The following is a 23,112-nucleotide window of genomic DNA, read 5'->3' on the forward strand; positions in this document are numbered from 1 at the left end:
GACAGCCATGAATGAGCCTGCAGATGATGCTGAATTAGATGAAGCGCCTGCAGCGCCGAAGCCAAAGAAACTGAAGCAGCCTAAAGCTTCAAAGCCTGCCTCTGCACCAAAGATCTCACAGGCGAAGCCACTGGCTACTGCACCTCCTGAAGACAGTGTGCAGTCTAAAGATTTGTCACGCATCTCCAAGCCCCAGAAAGTCAAGATGCCTCTGCCACACACCGGCCAAGAACTGACAGCTACTGCTATTCTGCGCAACGATGCCATCGATCTGTCCAGTGATGAAGATCTTGCAGATGACGCTCTTGAGCAACTGGTCAAGAGCAAAGAAGAAGCAGAAATCTTCAATGATCTGCCTCTCTTTGACGTGCCAATCATCCACAACTTCATTGATGAGTGGTTTGACACGCCCAACCTCAGCTTCGAAGATCTGCAACTTCCAATTGGCCTTAGTGTCGCCTTCCATGGCGCCATTGCTTCAGAGCTAACTCTAGCTCAACGCATCGTCGAACTGAAGCAAAAGATTGACTTTGAGAAAGCTCGGTTCAAGAAGCATATGGCCAAGCTCAGCGTGCAAGAGGTGAAAAACTTCAAGATTATGCTGCACGAGCTCAAATAAGCCTTTCTCAAGAAACGTGCAGAAGCTCAGGGTTCACGTGAGCGCATGAAGATCCTGGATGACAAATGTGTGCAAGGCTACAACGAGGCTGAGAAGCGCAAGGCCCTTGGGCATTCGGGCATTGATCCCAGGATGGCTGCTAAGCAGAAGAAGAAGCCCACTATGGCCAAACCTGATGCACCAAGGCAGGAAGTAGATCCCATTGTCTTCCCAACTAGCATGACTGGCTTGAAGCCAAAGGCCAGGTCAACCGCTTCAGAACTGAAGAAGACGAGGACTGCTGAGGCTGAAGCCAGAAAGAGGAAACATTCTGAAGCCTCTGATGCTGCTCCCTCCAAGAAGAAGCGGAAGACCAAGAAGGAACGGGCTGCTCCCATAGAGCCCTTAATTGTTGAACCCATCTCCATGGTTCGCCCTGACGCTGAACATCAAGAGCGCCAACGGACTGTCCATGAGCCTGCTTCCACAAAGACTCATGAAGCTGAAGACTTTCCAGCAGCTGATCCCACCGCTGCTGAAGACATTGGTCACCATGACCATGTTGAAGATGATGCACTTCTTCCTCAGATCGAGCACCAACAGGTATCATCGCCTGTGCTTACGCACAACTAACTCATCAGCATTGGTCGTCCTCTAACGCCAATTGCTCAGGATGCATCATGGGCTGATCACCCACAAGCACAAGAGGAAGATGACTTTGAGGCCCAGCCAACTCCAACTCCACAGGCGTCGCCAGCATTACGCAGGCTTCGCAAAGGACCAAGGCCTCCAGTCTCCGAGTCTGAAGCTAAAGCTGTTGAAGACATTTCGGCTGCATCAACCGATGAAGAAGAAACCCCAAGAGTTGCTACACCCCCGTCTCACCAAGAAGCTGTTCTCGAGGACAACGTGATTGTGACCGACCCTCCAGCTTATCAAGTGGAGGTTGAGAATCTTGAGGCTGCCACCACCAAAACAAATGAAGCCACTGACACTGTCATGGCTAACGCAAATGTGGAGCCTACACCAACCCAAGAACCAGAAGTCAGTGAAGCCAATGATGCTACTGCTTCTGTTCCTGCGCTTGCTGCTGGTCCTCAGTTTGACTATCATGTTGAGCATAGGCCTCAGGTACAGAAGCCAATTCCAAGGTTGCCCAGGTTTCCAGGTCCTGCATCAGCACCTGGATCCTTCAATGTCAACGGCTTCAAAGCAGACAACACTTTCTTCAATAGCTCCAAGAACCCCTACTCAATGGAAAGAATATCTTCTGATCGGTTCTGGAGCTATCCGCAGCGAAACTATTACTCCTGCATTTTGTACAATCAAGGTCGCATCTTCCCACATAAGCGTCTTGACACCGAAGCAATAGCTGGTCTGCCCTGTCTGGAAGAAGCTCTGGATTGCTTGAAAGAGGTTGGATTGTTGCCGTTTGTCACCGACCAAGAGCATTGGAATGAAGAGTTGCTGCTCCAATTCTATGCCACACTTCACATCCGTGGGTACAACAGAGATACGAAGACTTGGGTCCTGGAGTGGATGACAGGAAATGTTCATCATGAAGCCAAAGCCTTTGATATCATTGAGCTCACTGGTCTGCCCACTCCTGGCGATCTCTACAAACCTGGCTGTCAGCTTCACAGTGAAGCTATGGAGAGCATCTTTCAGAATCTTGAACCAAACATGAGTCAGATGCTCAGTATGATGAAGCCCTTGCCACAAGATGCTGCATATCCTAAGGAGTTCTTTGTTGAAGACCTTGAGTATCTGCCAAGGACTATTTATCACATCATAAGGCGAACTCTCTGTCCCATCAAAGGACATTCTCCACATGCCAAGCTGGAAGGTGCAATGAAGACTTTGGTCTTCTATATTCTTCATGGCAAATGCTTCAATGCACAGGACTTCTTCATCCGCCAACTTGCTGCATCAGGCTCTGATCTTTTTGGCTTGAAGTTCTACGCTCCATGGATAATGCGGCTGATTAAACTCCACTCCGCTATCTCATATCAGCCATCTGCTCGCAATCATCGGATCTTTCTGCCTGATGTGGATATGTCCATTGAAGCCATTTATCCTGAGCCTGCCAAGGAGCCTCTTAGTCTTCAGAATGCGGAGCATCAAAGTTTCTCTCAGAACATTGAAGAAGTTGAAGCAGTCACTCGTGTTTATCCTCTGGCTGGAACTACATGTGCACCTCATCGTGCCCTTACTGAAGCCATCGAAAGCACTATTGCTCAACGACCCAAGAAGCGATCTCGTGTTCTCAATGACCGAGAGCTTCTGGTGGCTCTTCATCAGAAACAGGATAGGCATCATGACTGGCTGAAGCGCCAAATGCAAAGCCTCTTGGTGGATGTCAACCGCATTCGCAATCTTGCCACCAAGAATGCCTTTGTTGCCCATGAAACCTCTCGACGCACATGGAAAGGGCTGACGCTTATGTGCTCTGAAGATGATCTTCAAGAGGATGGCTTCTCTGAACGCTTCAAGTTTGACTCCACACCTCCTCGAAGGGTTGTGCTGCGACGAACTCCATCTCTTGAAGACTCTGAGTTCTCTTCCTCTGCGGCAACTGTGAATGCCAGAGTGATCGAGGACGAAGACGATGCTACTTCACCGCCCCCTCCTTCAGCACGCTTCGACACTGCTCCAAGTTCTTCTGCACCGTCGAACACCACCGACGACCCTGCTGCTTCACCTACTCATCTTGGGAACGAGTAGCTGCTCTATGTCTTCAAACCTTTTTGGTCCTTACTGACAAAAGGGGGAGAAGCATATGAGTTTGATAGTCTTCAAGCGTGTCCACATGGGCGGTTGCTTTATATTTTGCCTAGTGTTTACAACTCTCGTTTTGATTCATTTGGTTCTTTGAGTTGTAACACTTAAACTCGATGGTCGTCTGCTACTTATTTGCCACTTTGTGATGCGATGATAAATTCCGCATGTGCGACGATAAATTCCGCACTTAGATCATTCTGCAGACGTCCATTTTCCATTATGCATGTCATTATCTTCACATACCTTCACATGCATAATGAATTGTCATCATAAGTTGAAAAGGATCTCCACGAGTACAACCTTCCATGTGCATTTGCATTCCAAAAGCAAATTACTTATATGCACATCTTCAGGGGGAGCCCTTGCAACTTATGAAGACAATTCCTTATCCTTTACAATTTCACATATTATATTCCCCGTTGAAAACTTCAACTAGTTTTTCATCAATCACCAAAAGGGGGGAGATTGTAAGTGCATCTAGTGCCACCCCTAGTTGGTTTTGGAGTATTGACGACAAACCTAGTTGAGGGACTAATGTGTTTGTGAGAATTGCAGGATAACACAGGTAGAAGTCCCTCATTGATTCGGTTTTCCTACCAGAGATGACCCCTAAAAATATATGAAGACATTGAAGTCAAAGGTGGTATGTGAAGATATTCACATTGAAGACTATGACAAGAGAAGACATCGCAAGAAGCCTATGGATGTCGAAGACTCAGATCTTTCGTAGTTCTTTTTCTTCTTTATTGAGTCATAGGAACCACCGTACTGTTAAGTGGGGTCCAAGAGAACCAGTCAGAATGACTGAAGTGATGCTTAACCAAAACCTATGTCTTCAAGTGAAGACTATGAGAGCAAATCTTGTCCAGAGTCGGACAAGTCAGCTTTGCTTGTAGCCCAAGTAAAGTTGCCATGTGTGTTTGAAATCTGACCGTTGGAACACGTGTCAGTTCCTTAGTGACCCAGGGTCATTTCGGACAAATCAGGTCGGGTTGCCTAGTGGCTATAAATAGCCCACCCCCTACAACCATAAACGGTTGGCTGCTCAGAGTTAAAGTACGGCTTTTGTCGTGTGAGAGCAACCCACCTCGAAGCCTTTGAGAGAGAATTCCTTGCGAGGATAAAGCCCTAACCACCCAGAGCCAAAGAGTGTTAGGCATCACTTAAGTCTTCCTATCTGTGTGATTTGAAGACTTATTACACTTGAGGACTGTGAATCCTCCAGCCGGTTAGGCGTCACGTTCTGAGCATCCAAGAGTCATTGTGGATCGCCGGTGAACGAAGTTTGTGAAGGTTTGGGAGTCTACCTTGAAGACTTACCAGAGTGATTGGGCGAGGTCTGTGTGACCTTAGCTCAAGGGGAATACGGTGAGGACTGGGTGTCCTGAGCTGCGTGTTCAGGACTGGGTGTCCGGGACTGTGTGTCCTCAGGTTTAAATACCTAGCCACCCTAACCAGACATACAATTGTCACAGCAACTGGAACTGGTCCAACAAATCATTGTCTTCAACGAGTCACTGGTTTCATCCTTCCCTTCCCTTTACTTACTGTTGGTCCTTGTGAAGTCATCGTATGATTGCACTATCTTTTGTCTTCACTGAGTGACTGCTTGTTCTGATTAGCTTCTTAATATCTTCCTACCCGATCCTTACTACCTAGCTGCTATTAGTCATTGTGCTTTCACTTCATTGAATACTTGACTATGGTTTGCCTAGTGTAGTCTACCTTCCGCTGCATGGTAATAGGTTTATTTCTATCGTTTGTCTTCAAAACTTCCACGTTTTGAAGACTTTTATAAAAATCGCCTATTCACCCCCCCTCTAGTCGATATAACACACTTTCACTATCCTCAAATAGAATCATTAAAGAAGGAAACATATGCAAACAATGCAAACATAACAGCAATCTGCCTAAACATGACAGTCTGTAAAGAATGCAGCAACATCCATACTTCCCTAGCTCCAAAAATTATGAAAGAAAATTCCCACTGTAGTAAATTTATCAGAGCTTAATATGCAAAAGGTTTAAACATTTTATCACATTCGGAATTTTCTAGGGAATTATCGCAACAGCGGTAAACTTTCTGTTTTCAAACAGCAACATGTGGACTTCTAAAATAGGCATAGTAAAGGCTATCAATGCCACTTTTATTGAAATAAAAGGTTCTAAAAAACAGAAATAAAATCTTAACAAAATAAATTGACGCTTCAAGCAAAACACATATCATGTGGCGAATAAAAATATAGCTCCAAGTAAAGTTACCGATGAACGAAGACGAAAGAGGGGATGCCATCCGGGGCATCCCCAAGCTTAGGCTCTTGGTTGTCCTTGAATATTACCTTGGGGTGCCTTGGGCATCCCCAATCTTAGGCTCTTGCCACTCCTTATTCCATAATCCATCGAATATTTACCCAAAACTTGAAAACTTCACAACACAACACTTAAAGTAGAAAACTCGTGAGCTCCGTTAGTATAAGAAAATAAATCACCACTTCAAGGTACTGTAATAAACTCATTCTATATTATTATTGGTGTTAAACCTACTGTATTCCAAATTCTATATGCTTTATAAACTATTTTACTAGCCATAGATTCATCAAAATAAGCAAACAACACACGAAAAACAGAATCTGTCAAAAACAGAACAGTCTGTAGTAATCTGGATCAAACGTATACTTCTGGAACTCATAAAATTCTCAAATAAATTGCTGGACCTGAGGAATTTATCTATTAATCATCTGAAAAAAGAATTAACTAAATAGCACTTTCCAAATAAAAAAGGCAGCAATTCTTGTGAGCGCTAAAGTTTCTGTTTTTTACAGCATGATCCTAAAGACTTCACCCAAGTCTTCCCAAAGGTTCTACTTGGCACAAACACTAATTAAAACAATAAAACCACATCTAAACAGAGGCTAGATCAATTATTTATTACTAAACAGGAACAAAAATCAAGGAACTAAAATAAAATTGGATTGCCTCCCAACAAGCGCTATCGTTTAACGCCCCTAGCTAGGCATGATGATTTCAACGATGCTCATATAGAAGATAAGGATTGTAACATAAAGAGAGCATCATGAAGAATATGACTAGAACATTTAAGTCTAACCCACTTCCTATGCATAGGGATTTTGTGAGCAAACAAATTATGGGAACAAGAATCAACTTGCATAGGAAGGTAAAACAAGCATAACTTCAAAACTTTAAGCACACAGAGAGGAAACTTGATATTATTGCAATTCCTACAAGCATAAGTTCCTCCCTCATAATAATTTTCAGTAGCATCATGAATGAATTCAACATTATAACCAGCACCTAAAGCATTCTTTTCATGATCTACAAGCATAGAAAATTTACTACTCTCCAGATAAGCAAGATTCTTCTCATGAATAATAGTGGGAGCAAACTCAACAAAATAACTATCATGTGATTGAAAATTAAGATCAAGATGACAAGTTTCATGGTTATCATTATTCTTTAAAGCATACGTGTCATTACAATAATCATCATAGATAGGAGGCATGCTTTCATCATAATAAATTTGCTCACCAAAACTTGGGGGACAAAAAATATCATCTTCATCAAACATAGCTTCCCCAAGCTTGTGGCTTTGCATATCATTAGCATCATGGATATTCAAGGAATTCATACTAACAACATTGCAATCATGCTCATCATTCAAATATTTAGTGCCAAACATTTTATATATTTCTTCTTCTAACACTTTGGCACAATTTTCCTTTCCATCATACTCACGAAAGATATTAAAAAGATGAAGCGTATGAGACAAACTCAATTCCATTTTTATAGTTTTCTTTTACAAACTAAACTAGTGATAAAACAAGAAACTAAAAGAATCGATTGCAAGATCTAAAGATATACCTTCAAGCGCTAACCTCCCCGGCAACGGCGCCAGAAAAGAGCTTGATGTCTACTACACAACCTTCTTCTTGTAGACGTTGTTGGGCCTCCAAGTGCAGATGTTTGTAGGACAGTAGCAAATTTCCCTCAAGTGGATGACCTAAGGTTTATCAATCTTTAGGAGGCATAGGATGAAGATGGTCTCTCTCAAGCAACCCTGCAACCAAATAACAAAGAGTCTCTTGTGTCCCCAACACACCCAATACAATGGTAAATTGTATAGGTGCACTAGTTCGGCGAAGAGATGGTGATACAAGTAGTATATGGATGGTAGATAATAGTTTTTGTAATCTGAAAATATAAAAACAGCAAGGTAACGAATGATACAAGTGAGCGTAAACGGTATTGCAATGCGTTGAAACAAGGCCTAGGGTTCATACTTTCACTAGTGCAAGTCCTCTCAACAATAATAACATAATTGGATCACATAACTATCCCTCAACATGCAACAAAGAGTCACTCCAAAGTCACTAATAGCGGAGAACAAACGAAGAGATTATGGTAGGGTACGAAACCACCTCAAAGTTATTCTTTCCAATCAATCAGTTGGGCTATTCCTATAAGTGTCACAAACAGCACTAGAGTTCGTACTAGAATAACACCTTAAGACACAAATCAACCAAAACCCTAATGTCACCTAGATACTCCAATGTCACCTCAAGTATCCATGGGTATGATTATACGATATGCATCACACAATCTCAGATTCATCTATTCAACCGGCACATAGAACCTCAAAGAGTGCCCCAAAGTTCCTACCGGAGAATCACGACAAAAACGTGTGCCAACCTCTATGCATAGGTTCATGGGCGGAACCCGCAAGTTGATCACCAAAACATACATCAAGTGAATCACGTGATATCCCATTGTCACCACAGATACGCACGGCAAGACATACATCAAGTGTTCTCAAATCTTTAAAGACTCAATCCGATAAGATAACTTCAAAGGGAAAACTCAATCCATTACAAGAGAGTAGAGGGGGGAGAAAACATCATAGGATTCAACTATAATAGCAAAGCTCGCGATACATCAAGATCGTGCCAAATCAAGAACACGAGAGAGAGAGAGAGAGAGATGAAACACATAGCTACTGGTACATACCAGCCCCGAGGGAGAACTACTCCCTCCTCGTCATGGAGAGCACCGGGATGATGAAGATGGCCACCGGAGAATCCTTCCCCCTCCGGCAGGGTGCGGAACGGGTCTAGATTGGCTTTCGGTGGCTACGGAGGCTTCTGCCGGTGGAACTCCTGATCTATTGTGCTCTCGGATGTTTTTAGGGTATATGGAGATATATAGGCGGAGGAAGTACGTTAGGGGGGCCACGAGGGGCCCGCGAGGGTGGAGGGCGCGCCCCCTGCCTCGTGGCTTCCTCGTAGATCCCCTCACATGCACTCCAGTCTTCTGGGCTTTTTCTGATCCAAAAATAAGTTCCGTGAAGTTTCAGGTCAATTGGACTCCGTTTGGTTTTCCTTTTCTGCGATATTCTAAAACAAGGAAAAAACAGAAACTGTCACTGGGCTTTGGGTTAATAGGTTAGTCCCAAAAATGATATAAAAGTGTATAATGAAGCCCATAAACATCCAAAACAGTTGATAATATAGCATGGAGCAATCAAAAATTATAGATACATTGGAGACGTATCAGTATGCTCGTTTTTCTCCAGAAGTTATGTTTACCGAGGCATTAATTAGAACGAATGCATGAATGACCACTAAATTTCCATGAACTTGTACATGCATTGGTTAGTTTCCTCTTGACACTGCTTGCGTCGGGTGATCTAACGCACCTCGAAATCCAGCATGTAATGGTACTACTACTAGTATAGTAGAATTGAGACTTATCAAACGGAAAAACAAATGTTTTTTAGATGAGCCCTATAAACCCTAGTGGGTACGTACTCCGTAAAAACATAATTTTCCAAAACTAAGTCGCTCCCTTTCATGAATTCTGTAGTATACTCCTCCGTCGACGCTCCCTTTCATGAATTTTGTACTTCCTGTCGCCGACATGTGGGACATATAGCAACTGGGTCGACGTGTCGTGCACCAAATAACAGTGTAGAACAGCAGGGGGGACGTACCCCACTCGTACCGGCCCAGTAGTAGTAATGAGCAATGAGACGTCAAATCACAATGCCGCACCTTCCCAGACGGACGAAGCAACCATTATTTCACACTTCGGTTCGCCATCATCTCAAACCACGTAGTATTGCTTCTGCCTCAAGAGAGACACGCGCATCGCCTTGGTACATCATGACATGTGGGACCGCATGACATGCCATGCTCCCCCGCCGATTGCTCAGTAAAATCACCTCATTTTTACTATACTTCCTCCGTATCGGTTTACTACATGGCATGCACATCGTTCTAGGTTGAGAATTTAACTGGCTATATATGTGATGAACAATACTCTAGCCTTTTAAAAAATGTATACTTTTGTACAGTAGTACTATCGATGGATTGCGCCATGGAGCAAAAATTGAAATTAAAAAAGGGGTACATATAGAGAGCGCTCGTCGCCAAATTATGCATATAGTACTATTAAAAAAGCTAGTACATGCTTAATTAGGGTGCTAAATTCTATTAAAGAAAAACTAGTAGTATCTACATACTAAAGAGTTAAAGTAAAGAGAAGAAACATAACATAGTTCTGCTGGGGGCTCAGCACAACACACCCCTCAAATTAAACTAAGCACACCTGAAATTAAACTATGCAACTAATCCGGTAGACACTGCATTAGAAGTTTAGAACCACCATGAGCAACGACACTGCCACCTTACTCGGAGTCCTCGTCCACGTCATCGACTTCGTCCTTGTCCCTCTACCTCTTGGCCGATACTTTGCTTGAACCGCACACTTGGCTGTTGCTCTTCATCCAACCCTTGTAGATATTGAAGCAAAGGTAGCCATCCATTGCAGCGTAGTGGATGTGGTCTATATCTAGTACATTCCGCTGCCATGCATGACGATGAAACATGTATGGAGGTTTCTCTAGTTTACCGTACGAAGGATGAACCATGGCTCCTGTCAGGTTCAGCATTGAAGGCTGACGAGAGGACACCAGCCGATTCTTCTGGAGGTCGAAAGTGTTGCCTACAGCGAGGCCTATCCGATGCAGGACTTCTTTGTCGTTACCAAAGTCTAGAGTAACGAATTTGACTAGGTTGCTCTGGAGGAAGTCCTTAAAATCCTGGCACTCAACGTCGGCATGGCATATGTGGTATACCAAGCATAAGTCATGCACGCAAACCTGGATCACGACGGGCTTCTTCCTCTCTTTGTCCTTTAGATCCTTCTCTGGTCCCAGGACTGTGGTGTACATATTATCTAGCCCAGCGACCCACTCATCATCTGAGTCTTCGAACATGCGTCTGAAGCGAGAAAGGCATCCTTTCACCGTCATGGAAGAACGGGTGTAGATGATGTTGAACTCATCGCCGGTGATGGTTCTAACCTTGTACTCACCGCCGATCGTGGAGATTTGGGATGCCATGGATTTGGGAGGAGGGTTAGGATTAGTGGAACTGCCGTAATGTGAATGGATGGGACGACTAGGAGTGAACCGCCGTAGTATTGAAGGACGTGCGGGGACGAGTAGGAGTGAACTGCCAGCGTGCGAACGACAGGGTAGTGGCTTTCCATTCTCCCATGATACGGGCTTTCGAGAGCCCTTGGATCTGAGATCGAACAGTTGCATGGCGTGATTCTAGACCTATGGGTTAATATCCTATCCTGGAGGATTATTCTGCAAATTTTCAGCAACTTAGCATGCGACCGTTTGATCTCAGATCCAAGGGCTGCCAGCAACCCGTATCATGGTCGCGCCTACCATGACCGTCGTGTCGCTCGCGCGCTCGCGCCCTTGGAGATTTAACACGGTGCGTTAGGCTATCTGATGTTGGCATGTCATACATAGTCATCACTTAGTCACTCATACTACAACAAGGTTGGCTATAAGGTTGGCTATAAATGTATTTTTTTACTCCTCTCTATCTCTTTCTTCGTACTCCCTCCGTCCATTAATATAAGAACGTTTTTGACACTAGTGTAGTGCCAAAAACGTTCTTATATTATGGGACACAGGGAGTACTAGTATTTATTGCATTTGCCAAGGAGTGACCTCTTCCAATGAAATGGTGTTGCTAAGTTTACTTCATTTAATTAGCTATAGACTCAAAATTGTCTTTTCACCTAGGCACACGCGCTTAGCACCATTTCTTCAAGTACAATAGTGCGCTTTACATGGCATTTTTGCATATGTGGAGGAAAGAGAGGTAAGGAAAAAGTGGAGAAGTGGGCTCTCATGCAAGAGCCAGCCTCTACTACATGGCGGAACATTGGGAGAGGCACCTATATGGAGGTGGTCAGGAATCGGGAGACTCACACCGGTCGTAGCGCCGCAGTTAAAATGATAATGGCGAGTCAAATCACGGGCCCCACCTGTCCAACAGTAACTTGCTGTCAAATCACACATCCCTACATTTGCAGCAGCCTACTCCCTCGTCTTCTCGCGTGTCTGTCGAACCGACTTGGCGGAACTGCCCCGCCTACCGCGCAGGAAAAGCCCCGCCCTTGACTTTTAAATACAACTACATCCGCTTAAGAATCCAATGATATACTTTTTGTGACATAGTAACTCATATTTAGTTAGTCAAATGGATGACCTAGAACTACGTGCAGGCCCTATAAACCGAGACGCCTAAAAATAAAAAAACCAAGACGGGGAGGGTAGTTTAGCACGTATCTTTTTAGATCAATATAGTCGGGATTCACCAAGGAGCAAAACCAAGTGGTAGGTTGCTCCTGTCGTGTTGGCGTAGCAACTCAAGCAGGGTCAGTCCGCACACAAAATGGCGACACACTTAATAGGACCCCTTTGGCCGACATGTGGCTCATCCACCGTCTTGTTCCACGTGTGATGCACCAAATTACAGTTCGGAGCAGCGGTTGGAATTGGAGGCACCCCGGTCGTAGCGTCGCAGTAGTAGAAAATGAGCGATGAGGGGTCAAATCACAAAGCCCCACCTTTCATGCATTAAGCTGGACGGACGAAGCAACCATCATTTCACTCTAGGGCGCAAGAGCATAAAGAAAAGAGAAAACAATGATGCATGCGACAGCTACCTAGGGCACCTAGGGTAGGGGTCTCCACTACACATCCTTTTTTTTAAAGCGCCTCCACTACAAATCGGCTTCTCCCTCGTCCTCTTGAAGAAAACCGATGATGAGTGCGGCGGTAGGGTTTGTAGGAGTACTACGGCGTGCGGGGCCACGTCATAGTAAACGGGTTCGAGTCGACGCCTTAAATATGTGTGGGCCGCTTGGTTTTACGGGAACGAGGCAACATTTTGGGTTCGGGGACCAGTGGAGATATAGAGGTTTTTTGGTTTGTGACTAACTTAGCCAAAGATTTCCACAACTGAGGTTAGGCAAGTTTGATCAACTTAGATGAGTGTTTGGTTCAAGCCACATCTTAGGCAAGCCACACTTGGGCCCCACATGGCATACACACAAAAAGTGTGGCAAGATTCTTTTAGGCTTGCCAACTCGTGGCTCTCATTTTGATGAACTAACCTTAGGCAAGCTTGGCAAAAATGTGTGGCAAAGTGTGGCAATGCTAGTCCTAGAACCAAACAGCCCCATAGTACGTACAAAAAAATGTGGACGTAGGTTCGACTGAAAGGCAATGATGCATGGGCCCTGCATTTTGATATACCCGGGGCCGCATGAAATTTGTTACTCTACTCAAAACTAGTAAGGTACACATGTATTGAACGCATGAGATTGCGAAACCAAATTATGAATAAATACACACTATAGCATGTAAAGCTTTGAGTCATATATGCATGATGTAGATGTTCGTTTAGTTCTTATAGTTCATCTCATTCAAAATCAATTAGTTTTATAAAAATGTTAAGATTCATGGGGTTGTGCATTGTAAATCATAAAGTAAAAAACAAATAATGGCAATTCATTTAGAAAATAATAATCAATTATGATACAGAAGATTCTAGAACAAAGGAGAAGTGCTTGTGTTTTGAGGTTTGTGCATTATGCTTAAGTTCAACCATGGAGTCTTCTAAATTGTACATGTGGCAGATCTGGTGCAATGTTGATGATATCCAACGGCCAGTAGTGCTCGGATTTGCCTATCTCTGTAGTGTCGGGTTAGCTTCATCTAGCGACCGTCCTTCAAAGTTATTGGCACACTATATAGTTCTTGTGCCATAGTTGCATGTTTTGGAAAAAAGCTACTAGTGGGTTGTACTATCTATTTAGGAATAGAAGATGTATACAATGAAGTTGTAGGGAAAGAGATGACATGGAGCATCTCAATTCCTATGAGTAGGGATTGGAAAAGAGATGTCATTTGGTTCACATCATAGGAACGTTTCTATTGAATCTAGAGATGACATGTATCTCAATTCCTATGAGGAGGGATTATAAAAGAGATGTAATTTGGTTCATATCACAGGAACTTTTCTATTGAATATACGCTAATGTTTATTTTCCTTTGAAATTAAGGGAGTATAGGAATCCATTCATATGAACCAAGTGGCTCTAAAGCTATAGAAATGATATCATGTTTATTTCCTTTGAAATGTGGAGTATATGAATCTATTCCTATGAACCAATTGGCTCTAAAGGAAAAAATCCTATAAAAATCATATCATATAGAGTTCCTATGATATTCCTCGACACTAAAGGATGCTTGAAATTGCTGCGGGTGATACGATGGTCTTTCTTTGTAGACTCCTCACCCATCTTTATAGTTACCTCTCGAAGATGAATGAAATGATATATACATGGTATTCTACATGTGCAATTTGGTACACGAAAACTCGGTAAAAGTTTGCGAGGTTCGAATTTTCAATAAAGCTATATGCACTGCATTTCGGAACGGAGGGAGCATACGGCAGTTGCTAACACTCACGTGGAAGATTTGTGTGTAGGAGGAGTGGCTGTTCTGTTAAATGACATGGCAAAACTGACATTATCGGATGCCGATCTAATGGTTCTTACAGCGTTCGTCAGGAAAAGGCTTGTGGCGAACGTTTGTCGGATAATGATTTATGGACACATGCATTGCATTGATACGTGCCCCCCTCTCTCTCACACACACGCACCCTCACGAGTCACGACTCTCCCGAGTCCACTCGCAGACTCGCACGTCGCACCCACCGTCTATCTGCAGGTAGACGTCACACACATATGTGCTCTTCACACCCTACCCTCAGAACTTCTAAAAAACAAAAGACGGTGCACACATTTTATTTTAGCTCACACGCCACACACTTATACTATTACTCTTGTGGTGAACGTTCTTTGGGCATAGTATATTGTACTCTCACAAAGAGAAGCGGTGCACGCACGCACTAGTTCTCTCACACCCACTCGCGGGTACACGTAGGAGCACATTTTTTTGAAGTTGGTACAACAAAATCACTCCACTATATATAAAAGCAGGAGCCTGAGTGCTTGCTTTACTAGGGTTCCTCTCGTTCACTCTCTCATGCTCTCCAGATCTAAGCAACACATAGGTGGCCACACTCTCTCTTAGCTCGCGGCTGGTCACAAATCCGGCCGGACAACCTCGGCCGGGGCAGGGGTGTAGGTGCATCGTTCATGCTGTCGTCGGGGGCGAGGGAGGAGACCAACGGCTGCCCGCGCGTCCCAATCGGCGGCCGTGCCGTTCTCTCCGAGAGAGCGCCGGCTCGGGAGGGCCTCCGACCCCTTCTTCCTCCCTGCGGTATTGTGGCCAAGATGTGGCCTCCTGACGCCGTCTTTGCCACATGCCAACGACCCTCAGGTATATATTCCTTTGAAACCTGCCTTGCTCTACTGCCCCAGCTCCCTTCGTGTGGATCCTTTTCTACTTCCGTCCGCTGTTCCAAAGCCACCTAGACTTCTACTATTATTAGAATAAAGCTAGTTCATACAGTTGACTCAAAGCGTTGGTTCAAACAGGGAAGAAAGTGAGAAAGCTGTAGCATGAATCTAGGACTTGGTTCTAAGAGGAAACGAGGGAAAGTAGTAATATATGTCACTGCTTAAATAACTGTATTTCGTATTTGCGCAAATAGGGATGTCTGTCTCCATATCGTTTTGGGATGTTTGTCTCCGTATCGTTTCTATCCGCGCAATCAAAAGCACACACCTCAGTTTTAGTACAACTGCGCAAAATGAGATGGCTATCCCTCGTCACCGTCGTCTAACCTCCCGTCTTCAAGGTATCCCTACATTGGTAGTAACTAAGGTAGAATGACCAACTCAATCTAAAAGAAGCCGATTCATACATTTTACTTCCTGATTGCAGTGCAGGGGCGAGCGAAAACAACTGCATCCTAGTCTGGAATGCACTTTCTACCAGTTCATCCATGAACCGAGGGCTAGCTAGCACGACTGCACGGCGGTTTTTTGGACAGGTGCACGGACAAGAGGCATTGTGGTCTGCTTATTTCTGCAAATAGCGGTGCTTAAATTTAGTGGAATGCACAAGCATTTCAGCTGGTCAGTACACTGCATGGTTCAGTTCAGCATTCCAGCTGAGACCACAATTATAATTGGTTATTCTGGAATGAGAGAACCTAACCCTGGATGGTGGCAACAAGAAAAAACCAGAGTGAACTCCAGGAAATTTAAGCCTCCGGGAGGCCCTTTGCTCAGAGAAGCCTTGCTTGTTTTTTCCTGATTTGTAAACCATCTCACAACTTTGTCTTTTGTTGTGAACTAGTATATGTTTGTTATGTTCTATGAATCATTGAGATGTATAAAATTGCTTAACTTAGGCTTTTCAAGTTTTTTATGAAGACGAGTTTAATGTGAGTGATCCACATGAGCGCTGGACTAGCATGTGAACATTTGGAATTTATTACATTGTGGCCTTAATTAACTGCATGAACCACTGTAACAAGATACATAGTTGCTTATATGTTAGACAACAGATTGTTGATTGTTAGCTGGTCGCTAGCCTAGTGTTGAAGCGAGCTGAGCCAATGTGCCGTGTTTTGCACAACTGCTTACAAGTGGGGTAGCACCAACAATGTTTACAAGTACTTATGTATACGTCGGCCCACGGTTCTCGAACGAGTGCTCTATTTCATCAAAACACACACTGCTCGTATGATAAACCGTGACAACTTATGTCTTACCATGCCATATCCATGAAAAAACTAGTGAGGACGCATCTGTTTCGACAACAATTACGATGGTTCTCACATGATTCACGGGCACACAAAAGTAGCAGCAGTTTCCATAGACAGATTCAAACAGAGTACTAGCCCGAGAGGGGTCGATAACAGGCAAGGTTCGGATAATTAGACACAATCCAAACTACTATTAAACACTAGCTGGGGCAACTATTTCATGCCTCGATCTAATTTGGGCTGGACACAAGACGAACCTTGCCATGAACATCATCGAGGACGTCCCGCAACAGCTCAATCTTGTGAACCTTCATGAAGACAACCTTGTGGCCTTGCCACTGATAAACTTGTTTGTGGAGGCATGCCACGTCATCTTCGTGCGTAAGCTTGACAAGAACAGTATGCCTCACAAATGAAGGAGTAGCTTTGAACTTCTTGTGCTTCAGTACACCCTGGACAACACGCCTGACAACAGTGAGGCTTGAATACAACTCTTCATTGGTATAACCGCAAATGGCTTCTAGGATCCAACAGCCTAAGAACTCTGTTTTCCCAGTGCGTATATTTAGGTCGTCTGCCTCATAGCGAGTGACATGTACAACCACACAATCATTGTCTGCATCAGGGCTCTAATTGAAACAGAAACAAATTCTGAATTACTTTTCAGTATAAGAAACACAAGTTATTTAAACCACTATGTATAGCATGGCATCGAAGCTAATAAAATTTTGCATTATTAATCACCACATACTTCCTTTTCTAAAAATAATCACCACATACTTAGATAAAAAACCACAATCAAGATTGGAAAAGAAGGAAATCACCTTGGGCAGCTCAGCGGGGGGGGGGGGACACATCCTTGAAGGGGTAAAACTGCTTCTGTAGTGCCACGGGGGTTGTAACCTCAAACGGGGCATTGACCATCTCAGTAGTGGCTGTGAGCGTATCTGGGGTCGGCTCGGTGGTTGCCTCCATCTTCTTGGAGCTCTCTGTCTCGTGGGGATCAGCCTCCCGTGTCTGCTCCAATATCGGCAGATCTTTGCCTGGTTCTCCTTGGTCCATCATGAAACTGAAGAATACTAGGAGACCACTTAAAGGAAAACACAATCGCAATGACAATGAAACAAAAAAGAGAGTGAGGATCGGTTACTGCTTTGCAAAAGTTCTTTTTTTCTGAATGAAAATATACCAACATCACGGATCCGCTTACCTTCCCTTCGTTCGGAGAGAAGAACAGTGGCAGATGCGAGTGTTGCCTTTCTTGAAGATGGTGAGGGAGAAGGGGATTCAGCGAAGAGTGAAATGATCGTTGCTTCGTCCGTCAAACTTAGACTGTGGGGAGGTGGGGTTTTGTGATACGACGGCTCGTTACTGCCGCACTATGACCGGGGTGACTCTTCGCCTGCATACTGCCTTCTAATTTGGTGGATGGAATTTGGGCCCGCGCGCTGCATGGCCCGCATGTCAGTGAACAAAAGTATAATGAAATTCAGTAGAGGGAGGCGTTTCAATGACCTAGGAGGAGCCAGAAGCGGTAGAGTGTCTCCACTGTACTAGTAGTAATTGTTTTTCTGGGTAGCTGTAGAGTGTCTCCACTATACTAGTAGTAATTGTTTCTCTGGGCCCAAGACAAAACAGCCCATCCACACTAGTAAATAGTAAAATCAATTCAAAAGCCCATATATTTACTGAATTGACGGATGGGTATGTCGAAGAGCAAAAAAAGGAGTTTCAGGTGGGCAAAAGAGCTTCTGAACATGCCAGGCTTCTGTTTACAATATATTGTGGTCATAATCCAGTAAATTTTACGACCCAGGATGTTCATTCTATGGATCTGACCGATCCATTTGACTGTGACTGCCGAAAACAATGCTGAAGTTAGATGCCCTTTTCAATCTGGTTTTTTTTGTAAACCTGATGAACAATTAATCCTCGTGCTTTTGTACAGTTTGTAAGCTAGAGTTAGATGTTCCTGCCCTTTTCAACTCGGCTGTGACTGTCATATTTTCTTTGGAACAAGGCAAATGGCTTGCCATTCGTTTAATTTAGAGTGAAATATTGTAACAAATCCCAACCAAGGGAAATAACATCACTCTCACTGGCTGCTTGAGCTCACTGTGCATTACAGAAGCCAAGTGATTAGCCCCCACCAGCACCCACAAACTTATTTTGAACTAGCACATCAAATGGGCTGTAAATTTTCATAGGAAAAGGCTGCTTGACCATGACAGATTTGGATTCTGACATTTGGGACCCGCGAGGAAATAGCCTATCCAAGGTGGTGTCGACTTACTAGCCAATCAACAAACGATTCTGCCTACCAGCCGTTGGATTGATATCCAACATCTGTCGTGTATCTTCTATCTCTTGTCTTCTTCTTCCTCCAGCCGCCCAAACCAAACCACCCCGTCGGCTCTGCCTGATCCCGCCTCCCATGGCTGGCTGCGCCTCTGCCGCCCTACCGTACGTACCCTCCAACGTTGGCTAGTCCCTCCCTCTATTCTCCCACACGTCCTGTTATTCTCCGGCGACGTCAGCCCCAACACGCACCCGCGCCCGAACAAGTCAACCCTCGTACTCCCCTCCGCCTGCGACTGGACCGGCGCATCTTCAATGGCTCCTATTCGTTCCATCCGAGGCCTCGCCGTCGTCCTCCGCCTTGCGGCCTTGGTTCGCTCGCCGTGCGCGGTGCGCCACCCTCTTGCGTTGTCAACGTCGTCAACAACCGAGAGGAACAAGGAGATGACTGTACGTGGAGAGGATGACAATAGGGACCCACCAGCGTCATGGCAGTACGCAAGCAAGTGCCTCTATAGTACAAGCCCAAAAATATGGTTCCTCCTAATGGTTGGACATCTGGGGCTCACGCCATTGTCAACGTAGTCAATAAACGAGAGAATTACACTATGAGCGGCTGACACCAGGGACCCAGCAAGCCGCGCAGTTTTTTTGAGGAACAAGCAGTTGTTATTTATACTAGTTTTAGCGACGGATCAGGGTAACAACGGGTCTGTACGGGGGTGATGTCTACTACACAACCTTCTCCTTGTAGACGTTGTTGGGCCTCCAAGTGCAGAGGTTTGTAGGATAGTAGCAAATTTCCCTCAAGTGGATGACCTAAGGTTTATCAATCCGTAGGAGGCGTAGGATGAAGATGGTCTCTCTCAAGCAACCCTGCAACCAAATAACAAAGAGTCTCTTGTGTCCCCAACACACCCAATACAATGGTAAATTGTATAGGTGCACTAGTTCGGCGAAGAGATGGTGATACAAGTGCAATATGGATGGTAGATAAAGGTATTTGTAATCCAAAAATATAAAAACAACAAGGTAACTAATGATAAAAGTGAGCATAAACGGTATTGCAATGATAGGAAATAAGGCCTGGGGTTCATAATTTCGCTAGTGTAAGTTCCCTCAACAATAATAACATAATTGGATCATATAACTATCCCTCAACATGCAACAAAGAGTCACTCCAAAGTCACTAATAGCGGAGAACAAATGAAGAGATTATGGTAGGGTACGAAACCACCTCAAAGTTATTCTTTCCAATCAATTCGGTGGGCTATTCCTATAAGTGTCACAAACATCCCTAGAGTTCGTACTAGAATAACACCTTAAGACACAAATCAATCAAAACCCTAATGTCACCTAGATACTCCAATGTCACCTCAAGTATCCGTGGGTATGATTATACGACATGCGTCACACAATCTTAGATTCATCTATTCAACCAACACAAAGGACCTCAAAGAGTGCCCCGAAGTTCTACCGGAGAATCACGACGAAAACGTGTGCCAACCCCTATGCATAGGTTCATGGGCCGAACCCGCAAGTTGGTCACCAAAACAAACATCAAGTGAATCACGTGATATCCCATTGTCACCACAGATACTCATGGCAAGACATACATCAAGTGTTCTCAAATCATTAAAGACTCAATCCGATTAGATTACTTCAAAGGGGAAACTCAATTCATTACAAGAGAGAAGAGGGGGAAGAAACATCATAGGATCCAAATATAATAGCAAAGCTCGCGATACATCAAGATCGTGCCAAATCAAGAACACTAAAGAGAGAGATCAAACACATAGCTACTGGTACATACCCTCAGCTCCGAGGGAGAACTACTCCCTCCTCGTCATGGAGAGCACCGGGATGATGAAGATGGCCACCGGAGAAGGATTGCCCCCTCCGGCAGGGTGTCGGAATGGGTCTAGATTGGCTTTCGGTGGCTACGGAGGCTTCTGGCGGCGGAACTCCCGATCTATTGTGCGTTCTGGAAGTTTTGGGTACGATGATATATATGGGTGCAAGAAGTACGTCGGAGGAGCCACGGGGGCCCCACGAGGCAGGGGCGCGCCCTAGGGGGGTGGGCGCACCCCCCACCCTCGTGGGCAGCCCGTGTCTCCCCTGACGTGCACTCCAAGTTCCCTGGGTTGCTTTCCTTCCAAAAATAACTTCTCCAGTTGATTTCGTTCCGTTTCAACTTTGTTTGATATTCCTTTTCTTCGGAACACTGAAATAGGCATAAAACAGCAAATCTGGGCTGGGCCTCTGGTTAATAGGTTAGTCCCAAAAATAGTATAAAAGTGGAAAATAAAGCCCAATATTGCCCAAAACAGTAGATAATATAGCATGGAGCAATCAAAAATTATAGATACGTTGGAGACGTATCAAGCATCCCCAAGCTTAATTCCTGCTCGTCCTCGAGTAGGTAAATGATAAAAAGATATTTTTTGATGTGGAATGCTAGTTAGCATAATTTCAGTGTAATTCTTCTTACTTGTGATATGAATATTCAGATCCATAAAATTCAAGACAAAAGTTCATATTGACTTAGAAATAATAATACTTCAAGCATACTAACTAAGCAATCATGTCTTCTCGAAATAACATGGCCAAAGAAAGTTATCCCTACAAAATCATATAGTCTGGCTATGCTCTATCTTCACCACACAAAATATTTAAATCATGCACAACCCCGATGACAAGCCCAGCAATTGTTTCATACTTTTGATGTTCTCAAACTTTTTCAATCTTCACCCAATACATGAGCGTGAGCCATGGACATATCACTATAGGTGGAATAGAATGGTGATTGTGGAGAGGACAAAAAGGGAGAAGATAGTCTCACATCGACTAGGCGTATCAACGGGCTATGGAGATGCCCATCAATAGATATCAATGTGAGTGAGTAGGGATTGCCATGCAACGGATGCACTAGAGCTATAAGTGTATGAAAGCTCAAAAAGAAACTAAGTGGGTGTGCATCCAACTTGCTTGCTCATGAAGACCTAGGGCATTGTGAGGAAGCCCATTATTGGAATATACAAGCCAAGTTCTATAATGAAAGATTCCCACTAGTATATGAAAGTGACAACATAGGAGACTCTCTGTCATGAAGATCATGGTGCTACTTTGAAGCACAAGTGTGGTAAAAGGATAGTAGCATTGTCCCCCCTTGTTTTTATTTGGCCTTTTCTATTTGGCATTTCTTTTTTTATGGCCTTTCTCTTTTTTGGGACAATGCTCTATTGAATGATGATCATCACACTTCTATTTATTTACAACTCAATGATACAACTCGATACTAGAACAAAGTATGACTCTATATGAATGCCTCCGGCGGTGTACCGGGATATGCAATGAATCATGAGTGACATGTATGAATAATTATGAATGGTGGCTTTGCCACAAATACGATGTCAACTACATGATCATGCTAAGCAATATGACAATGATGAAGCGTGTCATAATAAATGGAACGGTGGAAAGATGCATGGCAATATATCTCGGAATGGCTATGGAAATGCCATGATAGGTAGGTATGGTGGCTGTTTTGAGGAAGATATATGGTGGGTTTATGGTACCGGCAGAAGTTGCGCGGTACTAGAGAGGCTAGCAATGGTGGAAGGGTGAGAGTGTGTATAATCCATGGACTCAACATTAGCCATAAAGAACTCACATACTTATTGCAAAGATCTATTAGTTATCGAAACAAAGTACTACGCGCATGCTCCTAGGGGGATAGATTGATAGGAAAAGACCATCGCTCGTCCCCGACCACCACTCATAAGGAAGGCAATCAATAGATAAATCATGCTCCGACTTCATCACATAACGGTTCACCATACGTGCATGCTACGGGAATCACAAAGTTCAACACAAGTATTTATCAAATTCATAACCACTCAACTAGCATGACTCTAATATCACCATCCTCATATCTCAAAATAATTATCAAGCATCAAACTTCTCATAGTATTCAACACATTCATAAGAAAGTTTTATTATTCTTGAATACCTAGCATATTAGGATTTTAAGCAAATTACCATGCTATTTAAGACTCTCAAAATAATATAAGTGAAGCATGAGAGTTCACCTATTTCTATAATACCACCACCGTTCTCTAAAAAGATATAAGTGAAGCACTAGAGCAAACGACAAACTACTGAAAGATATAAGTGAAGATCAATGAGTAGTTGAATAATTGTGCAACTATGTGAAGACACTTTAACATTTAAGAATTTAAGATCTTGATACTTTATTCAAAAAGCAAGCAAAGCAAAATAAAATGACATCTAAAACTAGCAATCATCATGTGAAGAAGCAAAAACTTAGGATCAACCGATACTAACCGATAGTTGTTGAAGAAG

Source organism: Triticum aestivum, chromosome 2A (assembly GCF_018294505.1).
Source record: "Triticum aestivum cultivar Chinese Spring chromosome 2A, IWGSC CS RefSeq v2.1, whole genome shotgun sequence".
Classification (NCBI taxonomy): domain Eukaryota; kingdom Viridiplantae; phylum Streptophyta; class Magnoliopsida; order Poales; family Poaceae; genus Triticum; species Triticum aestivum.